Below are 15,986 nucleotides of genomic sequence, written 5' to 3'. Positions count from 1 at the left end.
CTTCTACAAAAGGGCATTCACATTTCTTGATGGAGAAAAGCTTTAGTCTGATTGCATTAATCACTGCATTCATTGCTTGGACTGGAGGTAATGATTCATTTATGAAAATTCTATTATTTCCCTCCTTCCAATGTTAGCTTCCAAACCATGACCCTGTTTCTCTTTAGCTTTGTTTCCAATTAGAGGATGCCCAATTTAGGAAATCCTTCTAAGAGTTAGGGTTTGTGAGAACCCACATTTATGTTGTAGACCAACCCACACAATTTTGGAATATTTACATTAATGGATCAAGTGATCAAGGTTCTCTACAACTTTTAAGCAAAGATTGCACACATTGGATTGCATTGTATAGTAGAGTGCAGGTTTGTCTTGAGTGAGTAGCTTCTCTTAAATTGATAACTAGAGGCAAAAAGAATGTTATGGTATAACATGCTTAAACTAGGTGAGTTTTTTTCCAGGGTATGAGTGTATGTTTAAGGGAATATGACTTGTTAGGAAAAGAAGTCCACTGCATGGTATCATTGGAGTTGAGGTTGGGGAATGGTAGACTTCTAATATCACAATGTGGTAAAACAAGGTTAGAAATATGTCTAGGCTATGACCATTGGGTGTTGGTGAGTAGTGATAATACTTTCACGTATTTGTTGATTAACCAACCCTATCTATGATTGGAGTTAGGAATACATAATAGAGAGGTCCACATTGAAGACAATTATTAAAGAAAACCATTGTTGAGGAGCTATTGTTGATGATGTGTCTAACAAGAGGTTGTGCCAAATATCTGTTTTAGAGAAGCTTTCTCCATAACCAGGAGCAATCATTAGGGAAAGGTATGTCTCAAATGTTCTTCTGTTTTACCAAGTGTTTCAGTGTCCATTCTTTCCAAAGTCCTGATATGTCATTTGATCATAAAGTCTAGATATGTCTCAATATGGAAGCCTTGTTCCAATACTGGACATCATAAATGCCCAATCTTCCTACATATTTAGGTTTACACACCTGCTCCCATTCCACCATTGCTCTATATTTGTTCATTACATTACCTGACCATAAGAATCTCTGTAAAATTTGGTTTATTTTGTCACACGCTTTAGCTGGTAATATCAGGAGGTTTGTCCAGTAAATATGCATGTTGAAGATTATGGCTTGTATCAACTGTAACCTTCCAATAAATGACAGTGCTCTTGAAGTCCAACTAGCAAATCTAGAAAGCATGCTATTAATAAGGGATTGGAAATCATTTGCAGTGAGTCGAGTCGAAATCAATGGTAGAACAAGGTATTTCACTAGTAGTTCTGCACAGGGGTATTGGAAGATGTTCTATATGGTTGTTGCCCAAGGGTGGACTCTAGAGGGGGGTGAATAGAGTCCTTGTCTAACTATGGCAAATTCAAAGTTTTATAGTAACGCAATTTCAGCAAACAAACTGAAACATATATGCAATTTTGAATAGACAAAATTATGTTAAACAAATCAATAGATAAACACAAGTATAAACTGAAATGTAAATATGAGAGATAGAGAAATTGCAAACATAGACATAACGATTTTATCGAGGTTCGAAAACTACTACTCCTCGGCTCAAGACCCTTCTTGAGACTTCCCAATCTAATATGGCTCCTCCTTACGGGTGGAGAGCAAACCTTGAATAGAAGCAATTCATTTCTACTCCTAGCTAAGAGACAACCTCTTTTAGTCTTTACTTAGGGCCAAACCAGCCCTTACAATAACTTTGATAAGAGAATTCTTTCTCTTAGTCTTACAATGAAGTACAGAAGTGTTTTACATATATCTCACTCTCTCAACTTGAAACTACAGTGAACACTCTCTAGAGAATCAAATGATACAAATGAAGCTCACTCTCTAAATGATGTAAGTGTGTGAGAGAAGAAATATCAGAAGTATATCTTGGAGTATAAATGAAAGATGACTAAACTTTTTGCTGTGCAAGATGGTCTGAATATGTCTTTGTGTATTGAGGTTCAAGCACACTCTTGCAGACAACTAATCTCAGCATATATAAACTTCTTCCTTGGTCAATAACCGTTGTAAAACCTCCTCTAAAATTAAGACATAACATAGCAACATTTGGCAGAGAAGCTTCTTTTGACAGAGAAACTTTGTTTGACAGAGGTGCTCTGTGCATTGGGCAGTTATCAGATTTGGAATCTTGTGTATGGCTCTTTTATAGATAATATATCTGTTGACCTTAAGACAAGAACATTAACTCAGCTAGAAGACAATCACCATGTTAGTATACACATGTGAAATGAATTGCAAAAGCATAAAGTGAAGCACGGGTTGAAAGATAGAGGATTTCTATAGCAGATTTGTTTGACCAACAAAAGAGGTCGACTTAGTTGAGAACTGAGTCTACTCAGTTCAAGAACAAGTCGACTCGGTTAATAACGGAGTCGGTTAAGTTGTGTATTTTCAGGGTTTTGAAAATGATAAGCCTCGGCCTGATCAAGTAGGCTAGGTTGTTAAAGTGAGTCGGCTTAGTTGTGAACTGAGTCGGCTGGATTGCCAATTGAGTCGACTGAGTTGTCTAGTCTTATGATTTTGAAAGTGATGAGCCTCGGCCTAATCGAGTCGACTAGGTTGAGAAGGGAGTTGGCTCAGTTGAGAACTGAGTCGGCTGGATTGCTAATTAAGTCGGCTGATTTATGCCTTAACCTATTTTCTTGCTGTTCTGTGATGCCTCAGTGTTTGGATACTCAATGGCAAATATAATGTGAATGGTTGGCAACTCAACTAGTATGATTGTGATGAATTGAGGTGTGTGAGTGATGTATAATCTTAGAATGAGCTTCAAATGATTTCACAGATTCTTTACATTTTGTTCCTAGGTCACTCACCAACCTGTCTACCCCATAGGTAAGCTTTGCTAATCTTTGAGGTTACATAAACTTCTTTGAGCCAGTTGTATTTTGCTTTGATGACATATTCCAGAGTGATTTCAGCTTCAAAGTCTTGAAAGTGATCTTGTGTTTGAGTTATCCTTCCTTCTTCACAGTGTTCCTTTTGATCTAGAATTAAACTCAATGTAAACATTAGTACATTGAACATCATTAATGGTTTGTTATCATTAAAAGTATTAGATTGCCCTTAGGAGAAATCCATAGAGTCAACAATGGTGTCTTTGATCTGTGGTGAAGTTCCACTGAAAAACAAGTTGTTTTTGTTGGGGTTGGGAGTGAGGCCAGAAAGATTAGAGAAAGTACTAATGGATGACTTGAGGAAATGGGCAGAGTTGACCTCTCCATGGCAAAACATGAGTATGTCATCTGCAAATGTTAAGTGAGAGATTAGGGTTGATTTACATCTCCAATGATATGTAAAGAATGGTGTATTGCTTGTGATTTTGTTGGTGATGCTTGAGAGTACATCCGTTGCCAGTATAAAGAGGTATGGGGATAGGGGTTCGGCCCCTACCTTAGTCCTTTGATGCTGCTAAAAAACCCACATAATGCACCATTAATACAAAAAGTAAATGAAGTAGTTGATATATGTGTTTTAATCCAAGAGATGAACAATGGTGGGAACTGTATTAGATGAGGAACATCTAAGGGAAACTGTCAATTTAGATTATCTTAGGCTTTATTGAGATCCAATTTGAATGTGCATCTAGGGGGGTTAAGGTCCCTATGATAACCTCTTAACAATTCATGTGCCAAAATTATGTTATCCCCAATTTTTCTACCCATGATAAAGGTATTTCGATCCTTATCAATTAAAGTAGGCATAATAGGTTTTAACTTGTTAGCAATAAGCTTGGAAATACATTTATATAGGACACTTCAACAAGCTATAGGCTTGTAATCAGATGGTGAGGATGGGTTTGGGATTTTAGGGATTAAAGCCAAATAAGTGGCATTAACTTGCTTGAGAATCTTCCTTCATTGGAACAAATCCCTAATAGCCAGTGTCACATCCTCCCCTACAATACTCCAAGCCTTGGTAGCATTAAGGATTGCTACCAAGTAAATCTTTGAAGAAGGTAATGAATGAGTGCTTAATGGTCTCCACATCCTTTAATTTTGTACCATCCTGCATTTTAACACTTGTGATTATTCTTTTGTTGAGTCTATTCTGGACACTCTTATAGAAGTAGCTAGTGTTTGATCAACTAGTGCAAACCATTTCACCTTGGAATTCTGTTGAAATAAGTGTTCTTCCCCTTTGCTTAGACTGGAATATGTTAATAAAAACACTTTTTCTTGTTGTCTGAGCTGAATGTTTCCTGGATCAAAGTCTAAGAGATTTTGACAAGCAGTTAAGTTAAACATTGCATTCTTTACTTTGTTAGATATATCGCTGAATAAATTGTGATTGAGAGTTTTTAATGTAGTTTTTAGTCTAAACATAGGCACACTAGATACCTCATTGCTCCACGCATAAGCAACTGTGGTAAAAATATCAGGATGATCACACCAAAAATCAAAGAATTTGAATGGACATTTTCTCATTAGTGTGGGGATTCCTATATCAACAATCATGGGACAATGACTAAAGCACAGAAGAAGAGCAAAATTTTCTAGTGAGTTGGGAAGAGAGGAGAACCAATGAATGTTACCAAGATTTTTTCATGGAAGCAAATTTCAGATCAGGTTTTGTAAGTTCAGTGAAAAGCTTGAGTGTCACTCAATTAGATGAACTTAAAAGTAAATGGGGCGCTATTTTCCTTGGAAATCAAATTTTTTTTTTTTTTAGGTGGGATGGATGGACTCAACAGGATTGATTGCGATAGTTAACCCACTCAACGGTCGGCTATTGTTGAGAATTATATCCCTCAATAGATGAACTTAAAAGTAAGTGGGGTGCTATTTTCCTTGGAAATCAATTTTTTTTTTTTTTTTTTTTTTTTAATGGTTTAGGTGGGATAGATGGACTAAACATGATTGATTACGATAGTTAACCCACTCAACGGTCGGCTATTGTTGAGAATTACATCCCTCATTCATCACACAAAGTGGAAACATCATGACATCACATCAATACAAGTATATATTGAAATAACAATAATACACATCCACGCATAAAACAATATTTAACATAATTCACCCAACTCAAGGGCTATGTCTATGGAGAAAGAGATTTCACTATTATGTATCAAATAAGAGAATATACAACCAGATGCAGGTACAGAGCCAGTTCATGCCCAGTGCCCCCACTGGCTTGGCCTGCCCACTATATTATTATAGTTGTTTTCTTAATATTTTTACATATATAGAGAAATTTATATATAATGCCCCCTAAAATTATTTTAGTTTCTAAAATTCTCTTTAATTTTTCCTTATTTTCCTCTTTTTCTCTTTAAATTCTTTTAATTTTCTTTTAAAAATAAAAAATGTCTTCATAAGTCATGCTCTAATACTTTTTCTTTCCAAAAATAGGTAATTCTTCTTTCCTTTTTCTTCTTTTTCTACTACTTAAAATTCTTCTTCTTCTAATTCTTCTTTTTGTCAAAACCCTAATTACTCACTCATCATCTTTATTGAGACTATATCTCTACACATCTCTCCTCACAATACTCACCTTTAAACCCCTTACATCTTTCGATCCTTTATTTCTTTACCAAAACCCATCTCTATTTATAGAAAATTCAAACATAATTCTTTGTTGGACAAGAATTCCCTAACTTGCTTACAAGGAATTACCATACAAATCTTCAATTCTAAAATCGAAGCCTAATACACCACAACTTTTTTACCAAATCTTAAGCCTCTTTCCACAAGTATTCTGGCTTCTAAAACGGACTAGAAACCCCAATTGAACTGGTTCCATCTTCATTCACCCCAATTGAACTGGTTCTAAATAAATTGAACATGTTCACTTCTGCTAGAACGCTACTCGTACACCGAATTTGAGTCACAAAACTCAACAATCTCTACCTTGGCTTGAACTTCACATGCTTCTCCATAACTCCACCTTAAACAAAGATCTCTTCATAGCTCCATGTCAATTGAAGATCTCTCCATCTCGAACCAAACACTATGATGAAATTGAAAAACACTCTAACATATTATGTTTATCGAGGTGGAAGGTTAGCAACTACTTTTTTTTTTTTTTTTTTTTAGTGGCAAAAAAAATTCTAGATCAGTCTACTAGTGATGAAGAATGAAACCTGAGTTGAGTTTGAAATGCACACTACTCGAACTTGCTTATATTCGGTAAAGTTTACTTTTTGGGTTATTTTTATACATTCCTATTTTCTGGTTTATTAAGGTTCACATTTTTTTTTTTTTTTTTAGGTTAACGATGTATGAGGGGCTTTTGTCCTAACTAAATTCCCGAGACATCGTACAAAACATCCCTTCCGTATGAGTCAGGGAAGTTTGGATTTTCACTCACTAATATAGCTCCAAAAAATTATTCATACTTAATAGAGATCGAATCTTTAATCTAAAACTTTGTAAGGCACCAAACTACTATAGCAAACCCCTTACATGACTATGCATGCAATTAATTTTGCTTCTTCTAACTTCTTGGGAGCCCATTGTTGTTTATATATTTTTGTTTATATGTGCAGAATGTCTTCTAACTTCTTGGAAGCCCATTGGTGTATCATAATTTTTGTTTATATGTGCAGATTGGTTAAAAGGCTTTTAGGCTTTCTAATCTATATATAACCACAAAAAAAACAAAAAAATAAAAACACAGTCCTGAATTAAAAACGTTTTCTGTGATCTTTATTCTTTCTCAAGGCCAACAAGGAAAATTTACTTTAGATATGGCTAAGCGGTTTACTCGCTGGATTTTGGAGCTTAGCAAGTCCAGGATTTAAGGTTCGAGTCGCGTTGGGTGTTCTTTGTGACTAACCTCTGCTATTCTGCAATAACTTACCCAGGTGAAAAGGTGGTCTTCCGGGTACTCGAAAATTAGTCGAATTATTGAGGGGCCCTAAAAATTCGTGTCTTTAGAACATCACGGGTTAACTTAAAAAAAAATATATATATATATATATATATATATATATATGGGAAACCGCAATTGTTTGGCAAATCAAATGACAATTTATCATGACTCCAAAGAATACAGCATGTAACAAACTACAATTGTTTGGCAAATCAAATGACAGTTTATCGCAGCGACTTTGCATCCATTGTCAATGAATAATAGTTTATTACAAATTATTTACAATGGAAGTGGTCCATGCAAAATTATCTGTATTTGCTACACAAATTGGGATTTGAGTGGAACAAGTTTTTTTTCTTTTTTTAAAAAATGTACAAGTGTCACTATGTCTATTACTATATAGATTGATGTATGGCTGATATTTATTGCGTAATGCAACAATTTAGGACGAGAAGGCTTTGTTTAGTAGTTGACAATGATTGTTGGTTTATAATAAAGCCAATAGCATCCTAACCTTCTAAAACTTGACATCTATTGGTGCTTCAAAGTAGAAGTCAAACTCAAATTAAGTTAAAATTTTCAATTCATTTAATATTATATCTCAAAAAATATATTAACAATACTAACGTAAACTGTACTGATTTTTATGATCGACTGAAATGTCAATCATTAATAGAAACACTTCAAAATGAAAAAATTAAAAATAAAATTTGTTAGGAAAATCGTCTCAAAAACAAAACGAGCATTGTAGTATTACTCCGTCATAAGTGATTGGTAGTAAGAGAGATTAATTCAATTAATTTAAAAAAAAAAAAAAAGAATTGAAATTCAAACTAATTGGCTCAAGTGTTATCACATTGTAATTTATGATTTCCTTTATTTATTTGCATATCAGAAAAGCGATGCTAATTCAATTTATTTATTTGCATCCTTTCCATCTTTGGTGTCTATTTTAGACCTATAATCTCATGTTACCCGTTTTCATCATTAAATAAACACTTTCTTGGCAAAATTGTTTACAAAAATAAAAAAAATACTCTAGTCAATATATATTAAAATAGCATTTCTGTAAAAGTACTACAGCTAGAATATAATAATATATTCCAATTTATTTCCATATATGTTTCCCTACATTACATTATTATTTAATATATATATATATATATATATTAGCTTTTATATTATACATTGACTTCACGATTGGTGAATCATGAGCTAGCGTGCGTTTTTTTGGTTTTTTTCTTCTGATTCTCACATCCAACAAAGCTAAAAGCATTGACAAAAAATTGTAGAACAGAAAGTGTTTGGTGCTCATCACGAGTTAGATGCACCTTATGATGTTAAAAAAAAATAGCATGAAAGTGTTAATAGGATGTAAAAATTGCATCTCATGATATAACATCCGCGCTCTATGTTGAGTTGTGAGTTGAATTATCTTTTGGTTCGGTGGTCGGTTTTGAATTCGGATTCTAGTATCTATCGAAAAATAAGAATCCTCAAATAGAGAGATAAAAAAATATAATGGAACTAGAGTTTGAAAGACTCTTGTATATATTATATTCTTCTTGACGTAGTAAAATCTTCTTATTGATCAATTTTTGTTGTGAACGTAAAATTATGTAAAGCTTTATGACGTTAAATTTTTATGTTTTATCAAAAGGTCAGTGACCTAGCAGAACCAAACCCCTATTTTTTAAAGAGAGGTCAGGTGCTCGAGCCTCCGTCAAGACATGTGTGTGTGAATATACAATTAGGGAAAAAAAAAAAAAAAAAAAAAAAAAAAGAAACGAAAATCTCTATGTTTTGTATTGTGTATGTTTAGGTTTTTTTTAATTTTTTTAAATTATTACTAGATTGATTGTATTTTGCCAGGGTTTACCATAAAAGTGCTAATTATGAAAAACTAAGGTTCATGCAGCACATTAATTCATTATGAGTAGATTACATTCGCATCTATTGAGTTTGTCTTAATTACACACCATGGTAAAAAATGACCTTAATTATAGTAACCTTCGTTGTTGATGTTAGATGTGTGACTGCGCTAGCTTTTTTTATTTTTTTGATAAATATGACTGCTTTAATTTTAAGTGATGAAATTTCATGTTTGCCATTCACTTTCTAGTAATTGGTCCTAACTTCAAAATCATGTGGTCCTGTGGCTTTAACATTGTAATTAAGGTGATTTTCAACTACTGTGTGTAATCATTATTGTAAAACATGAATTTATTATACTCCCTCCGTCTCATATTAATTATTCAATTCGAAAATTTTGACTCACTATCACTTTTTATTTTTGAATCATTTGATTTCATTTTTAGTCATATTCCTTTTTATATACTTATATATTACCTATATCCCATATTAGATGTGTACTTTGATAATTTTGACTCAAAAATTATAAGTTAAGGTTTTTGAAGAGGACAACTATTATGAGACGAAAGTAATATATATATATATATATATATATATTTTTGTTTATTATCTGAGATGATTGGCTGACTCATATATATATATATATATATATATATATATATATATATATATATTTCACACAGGGGTGGGGAGGAAGGAGTCAAGTGTACTTGTTTTCGCATCACTAACCTTTCAACATGGACATAATATCAAGCAATAATTTGCTTATGCTAATATTTTGTTCGAAATTTACATTAATTTTTCTGTCCTTTCAGTTAAAAATGCAATCCTCTAAAGCTGTGGCGTGGCCTATGTTGCATAATCAATCCACTAACAGTGCAAGACATGAATTACCTAATATTTTACTGATCTTTATTCAAACCCTCTCTCTCTCTCTGTCTCTCTCTCTCTCTCTCTCACACACACACACACACACTAAAAACAACTGTGATTATTTAACAGTAAGGCGTGTCTGCTGCTGTCATTGATGTTTGTACCACTGCACTACATTTCGGAGGGTCACTTGAATTAATAATTAATATTATAGATGACTTAATTTAGCAATAATATTACTTAGGAAATTAACTTAATTTGACTTAGAATTGGTATGCTACACATAGCACCGTCCAATTGAACAGATTGCTCAATGCCCATTATTTTAGTAAAACTATAGCTGTCACAATTAATCCAAAAATCCACAGTCCTTTTCTTATTATAATTATAATCTCCAAAGTATTGATGAATCATATGAAAACAATATTAATTTTTTAGAAAGAAAAAAAATGTTTTTAGTGACACATCATGTAATTGATTCATATATGTACCCCAATGAGGAGGCATACAGAAGATGTTCATTCGCCAGGAAAATCAAATAAGAAAAGCCAAGACAAAGTAGAGTGTTTCATATGATTACATACATACTTTATGAGAAGTCCAATTCAATTATTTATGGAGGCAAGAGGTTGAAGGTTTTATAAAACTATATCTTTGTTTGATTAAAAAAACTTTGGACAGTGCATTGATTGAGCCCTTATTGTAATTTGCAGAAGACTGGTGTTTTTATGTCTTGACCCAAGAGTTGTGGTAAAATTAGAACTTTGCTCTCAAAAAGTGTTTCCTTTGGAGCCATGGCTCCTGCAATCCAACTGTTAGAGTTTTGCTTTTTTGTCTCGTATCGGATCCAGATGGGAAAAGTCTAGAGCTTATAGGCAGAGACGAAGCCAGGCTTTAGTTTTAGTGGTGTTTTAGAAAGGAAAATAAATTTTAAGGGGGCACAAAGTAATATTTTATAATTTATATACTTAAATGTATAAAAAATTTAGTGCATCAGCCTGGGCCGGGGGGGGGGGGGGTACATACCCCCTAGGCCTACGTGGGCTCCATCCCTGCTTATAAGGGTATATAGACAGTACCATTTAATAACTTAAAATTTTGAGTCAAATGAAAAGCGTAGAATAAACTCAATCCTTAATGTATCGATAGAATGATCCGATGACAAGTTTTTCAGTTAAGGTTGTTGCAGTAAAATTCTGAGTGAGAGTGCACCATTGGCATGACATCTATTACCTCAAGTCCTCCTTGACATTCTTACGATTGAAGTATTAAATTTCTTGTGAAAAAATAATAATAATAAAAAATTGAATGTTTTGAGAATTTTATATCACCTTGCCTAACAATTTGTCTTATTTTACTTCTCTTATCCTTTTAGAATCTTCTTTAACTTCCTTCCTCTTTGGAAGTTTAGATTCTCTTTTATAGAGCATGTTTGTCTGTCTTTAGGCTTTGAAGTTTTGATATACAAGTCTTGATAATTGAATTCTGATCATGATACAATCTGAGTACATAGCATAAGATTGGTCTCATCCAATGAATTTTTATGATCAACAACTTCATGGAATGATAAAAATTGCACTTCCCTCTATACTTTCAATATAATTTATACATTGTTTGTGAGTTACGCGGTGCGAAAGTTATTAGTTGATTTGATTGTAATTAACTCATTTAATAATCTAGATGAGATTAATAAGTTAACTTGTTCAATTTATGTGATTAATTAAATTACCTAAATAATATGATTAATTAAACATCCACAATCACAAAGATAAATACTGAAAAATAAAGTAAGTAAAGTTAGAGAGATTGCACCAGAATTTTTTGTGAAGAAACCCCAATTGGCATAATAAACCAATTGTTATAGGAAAAACCTTGTGGACTGTGCAGTCCAGAGTAAAACAATCCACTATGTTTGAAACAGAATATACTAAACTTTGACTCAGACTCACACCCTATCATTCTACTAAAAACCAATTGCTGACAATCTCCGGATTTACGACGTCACGTCCAACAACCCTGACTCCAGGCTTACTCTTGATCTCTGTAGAAGGATTGCTGGTAGATCAAATAACACTCCTTCAATGCTTTGACCCTTCCAAAGTGTGATCGTTTCACCCCTTTTCTTCAAGATCTGAATTTAATGTATAAGAAATAGATCTGCTTTTAGGAATCTTAATTTGAATCTTCAATTATGCTCCAATTCTGATGAGATAGAGAATAACACAATTAAATCACTCGTATATATGTGTGTGTTCTTAAGATAAAAACAGAAAAATCAGATTTGATTTTCTAAACAATATCTCTCAAAAGGTATTATCAAAATAATGAATTCTTGTTCCTAAAAGCCATACCTCAATGTTGAATGAAAGAAAGATTATATAGAAGTTTGGAAGACCAAAGAATATTTGGAAATCAAGTCAAATTCGTGTATAGGATTTAAGAAGAAAGTTTAAACCAAATAAGAATAAAACAGATGAGGAAGGTAAGGTACAATAACGAATCAAGAGACCTTGAACCAGTTCTGGGTGATTGAACCGGTTCAAGTTGGCCAGTAAATTTTCGAAAAAAACAATATAAACTTTCTCCAAAGTATTGATGAATCACATGGAAACAATAATAATTTTTAGGAAAAAAAATATGCTTTTAGTGACACATCATGTACTTGATTCATGTACCCCAATGAGGAGGTCATTGGCAAGGAATATCAAATAAAAAAAGCCAAGACAGAGTAGAGTGTTTCATATGATTACATACATACTTTATGAGAAGTCCAATTCAATTATTAATGGAGGCAAGAGGTTGAAGGTTTTATAAAACTATATCTTTGTTTGATTAAAAATACTTTGGACTAAGCATTGATTGAGCCCTTATTGTAATTTGCAGAAGACTAGTGTTTTTATGTCTTGACCCTAGAGTTGCGGTAAAATTAGAACTTTTCTCTCAAAAAGTGCTTCCTTTGGAGCCATGGCTCCTGTAATCCAACGGTTAGAGTATTGCTTTTTTGTCTCGTATCGGATTCAGATGAAAAAAATCTAACGCTTATAGACAGGGACGGAGTCCGGGTTTAATTTTAGGTGGCCACAAAGTAATAATTTACAAAATTATATACCTATATGTATTTTTTTAAAAAAAATTAGGCTTAGGGGTGTTTTAGAAAGGAAAATAAATTTTTGGGGGGCACAAAGTAATATTTTATAAATTATGTACTTAAATGTATAAAAAAAATTAGTGCATTAGCCTGAGCCCAGGGGGCACGTCACGTGCTCCCTAGGCCTACGCTGGCTCCATCCCTGCTTATAGGAGCATACAAATAGTATTCTTCAATAACTTAAGTTTTTGGGTCGAATGACAAGCTTCCAAATTTTTACAAACAGTATTAGAACAAACTCAATCCTTAATGCGTAGGCAGAATGATCCGATCACAAGTTTTTCAATTAAGGTTCTTGTAGTAAAATTCTGAGTAAGAGTGCACCATTGGCATGACATCTATTACCTCAAGTCCTCCTTGACATTCTTATGATTGAAATATTAAATTTCTTGTGAAAAAAAAAAAAATTTGAATGTTTTGAGAATTTTATATCACCATGCCTAACAATTTCTCTTATTTTACTTCTCTTATCCTTTTAGAATCTTCTTTAACTTCTTCTTTGGAAGTTTAGATTCTTTTTTTCAGATCATGTTTGTCTGTCTTTAGGCTTTGAAAGTTTTGATATACAAGTCTTGATAATTGAATTGTGATCATGATACAAATATGAGTACATAGCATATATAAGATTGGTATGATCCAATGAATTTTTATGATCAACAACCTCATGGAATGATAAAAAATAATAAAATAAAATAAAAAAATGCACTTCCCTCTATACTTTCAATATCATTTATGCACTCTTTGAATAATTTCTTTATCAAACTAAAAAACTTAGAAAACTTCAAGTAAATTTGCATGCTCTTCCCTTTCTTGAGAGTCAAGTTTCTTCAAAAAGGTAAATTTACCTAAAACCCACAGAAGCAACTATATATAGATGTAATTGAAGCATAAATTTTCCCAATTATAAGCCAAGCCTCACCTTAATTCTTTTGTTATATCCTTTGGTCATTGTCGCCACCAATGCATTTTGTGCTGCAAATGTTACTTTCAGAATTTTTTTTTTAGAGCTAATCTGCAGCTACAATCCGCGGAAATGGCGACAAAAAATAGGGTGATGCAATATGCAGTGACAGTATAGCTGAAGGTAGTTAGGTAAAACTGATGATACTAGGATTATTTCACCTCATTGACAATAATAACATTATCTTCATAAACCATCATTATCATTTTTCCTTTCATAGCTCAACTGTTATTTTTTAATTACATAACCATTGTTTTATTTCATATCTCACTGGTTATTTTTTTCCTCTCAATTCATTTTTTTAATTACATAACCATCATTGTCATTTTCGCATTGGATTCGAGATTTTTGAGATTTGGAAATCTGTGAAAATTAGCATATTATCTTATTATATGATTGATACTGCAAAAAAACTTTGTCCTCCTACTTCTATTGAAGTGTGTGTGTATGGAGGATAATTAAATAGTTTAGAAACTTATCACATGATTGTGAACAAGATTGATATAATATTGATTCATTTTTTTGACATTTTAATGGTGGTTTTGGTAGCTAGCTTCAAGGTCCAATGAAGCAGGTGGATATATATATATATATATATATATATATATATGAAAGATAAAAAGGAGCAGCTAAGTTTTAAAACAGTTCTAAATTATCTCTAATAAAAAACTCAGTCAATTGCAGTAAAATAGAATATAATTCATATGAAAGAAGAATATACTTGTAGTTATCTGCTTCATATCTTTTACAAGTAAATTAATATACATGATGAGATGATGTGGATACATTTTATATCTCTAGCTAGTATGAAGACCCCAAAATATATATTCTTTTTTTAAGTTTCTAGCTGACACATTGTTCCATTTACTAGATGAAACACATCCTCTCAAAAATACTGTGCCACAGTACTAAGGCTTAGGGACAGAGTTAGAAAATTTTGTGAGAGGGGGTGATAGTGTAATTTTTTTAGTAATTTTAGTGGGGGTGATTGTGTAATTTTATAAATATATATATCAAAATAAATAAAATAATGGGATATATTACTAAAAGTAAAAAAATTCAGTGAGGATCCCACTGACTTGTACATAGATCCGCCCTTGCTAAGGCTTATGTATTCACTACACTATACATATAATAAATCTTGTCATGATGACATCATTATATTTAATGATATCATATTTCACTCATATATGAAAAAAAAAAAAGAAAAAAAAAAAAAAACGCGTTACGCAATTGTAAATTATCTAAAATCCATTTGGTGATATCTTGATGTTACTTTATTTAAGTGTATGTGAGAAAAATTATGCCGCTTTATTTATGCTCCGTTTGGTACAAAGAATTAAGGAATAAGGGTGGAAGAAATGTTCTTCGTTTGGGAGAAAGGATGATGACAGATGTTCATTCCTTCAATTATGGACAGAAGATACAAAAGAAAACAGGCAAGGCTATTCAATGTATATAAATAAAAAATAAAAAATAAAATAAAATAAAAGAAAAAGAAGAAAAAAAAAAAAAAAAGGCGTACCCTCTCTCTTCTATCCTAACAAACAAAATAAGGTATCATCTTATTCTTTTCTATTAATTCCATCCAAATAAACAAAAAGAGTTTAGAACATAATCTCTTCCTTACAAAAATCTCATTTATCTCTTCTTCTCTCCATTCCATCTAATTTTTCTTCTTTTCTACCAAACAAAGCGTTAGAGAAGTGTATGTTGAGAAAAATTAACATTAAAGAAAATGAAAACACAAGGAGTAATATATAAATTTATGTGGTTTACTCAAAATTATGTAACATCCATGGAGTTTAGAATAGCTTTCAGTTTCAACCCAAAAAAAAAAAAAAATGTTCTAGATATATATATATATATTAACCTTTTGCTCTTCATTTTACAATGTAACTGTAGAATTAACAAATGCTGAAAGATAGTTCAGTTTCAATTGGAACTATTGAATCTTAGTTGCCAAAGACTCAAAATTAGTAGTTGCAACCTAGTCATGTTTTGGTGATAGTAATCTCTTCTTTCACATTACAACCTTTGACAGAAAGGTGATTAAAAATAGGACTAAAATATATAAAAATAAGTAGATAAATAAATTCCTTTAATCTGAATTTAAAGCTAATTAACCTTCTTCACCGTCTTATGTATAATGTTTTTTTCTTTTTAAAAAGTTCAAACAAACATACCGGTCATACAATATTGTCCCTAACAAACACCCAAACCTCTCTTTTGAAAATATGCGTTCATACCACATTAGCTAATGTTCCTTTATAA

The sequence above is a fragment of the Cornus florida genome, unplaced genomic scaffold, assembly GCF_030987335.1.
Source record: "Cornus florida cultivar Cherokee Brave unplaced genomic scaffold, ASM3098733v1 CherokeeBrave_3.0.0_Hap2_Chr08, whole genome shotgun sequence".
In the NCBI taxonomy this organism is placed as follows: domain Eukaryota; kingdom Viridiplantae; phylum Streptophyta; class Magnoliopsida; order Cornales; family Cornaceae; genus Cornus; species Cornus florida.
The sequence above is the reverse complement of the archived record's forward strand: the minus strand, read 5'-3'. Positions refer to the sequence as shown.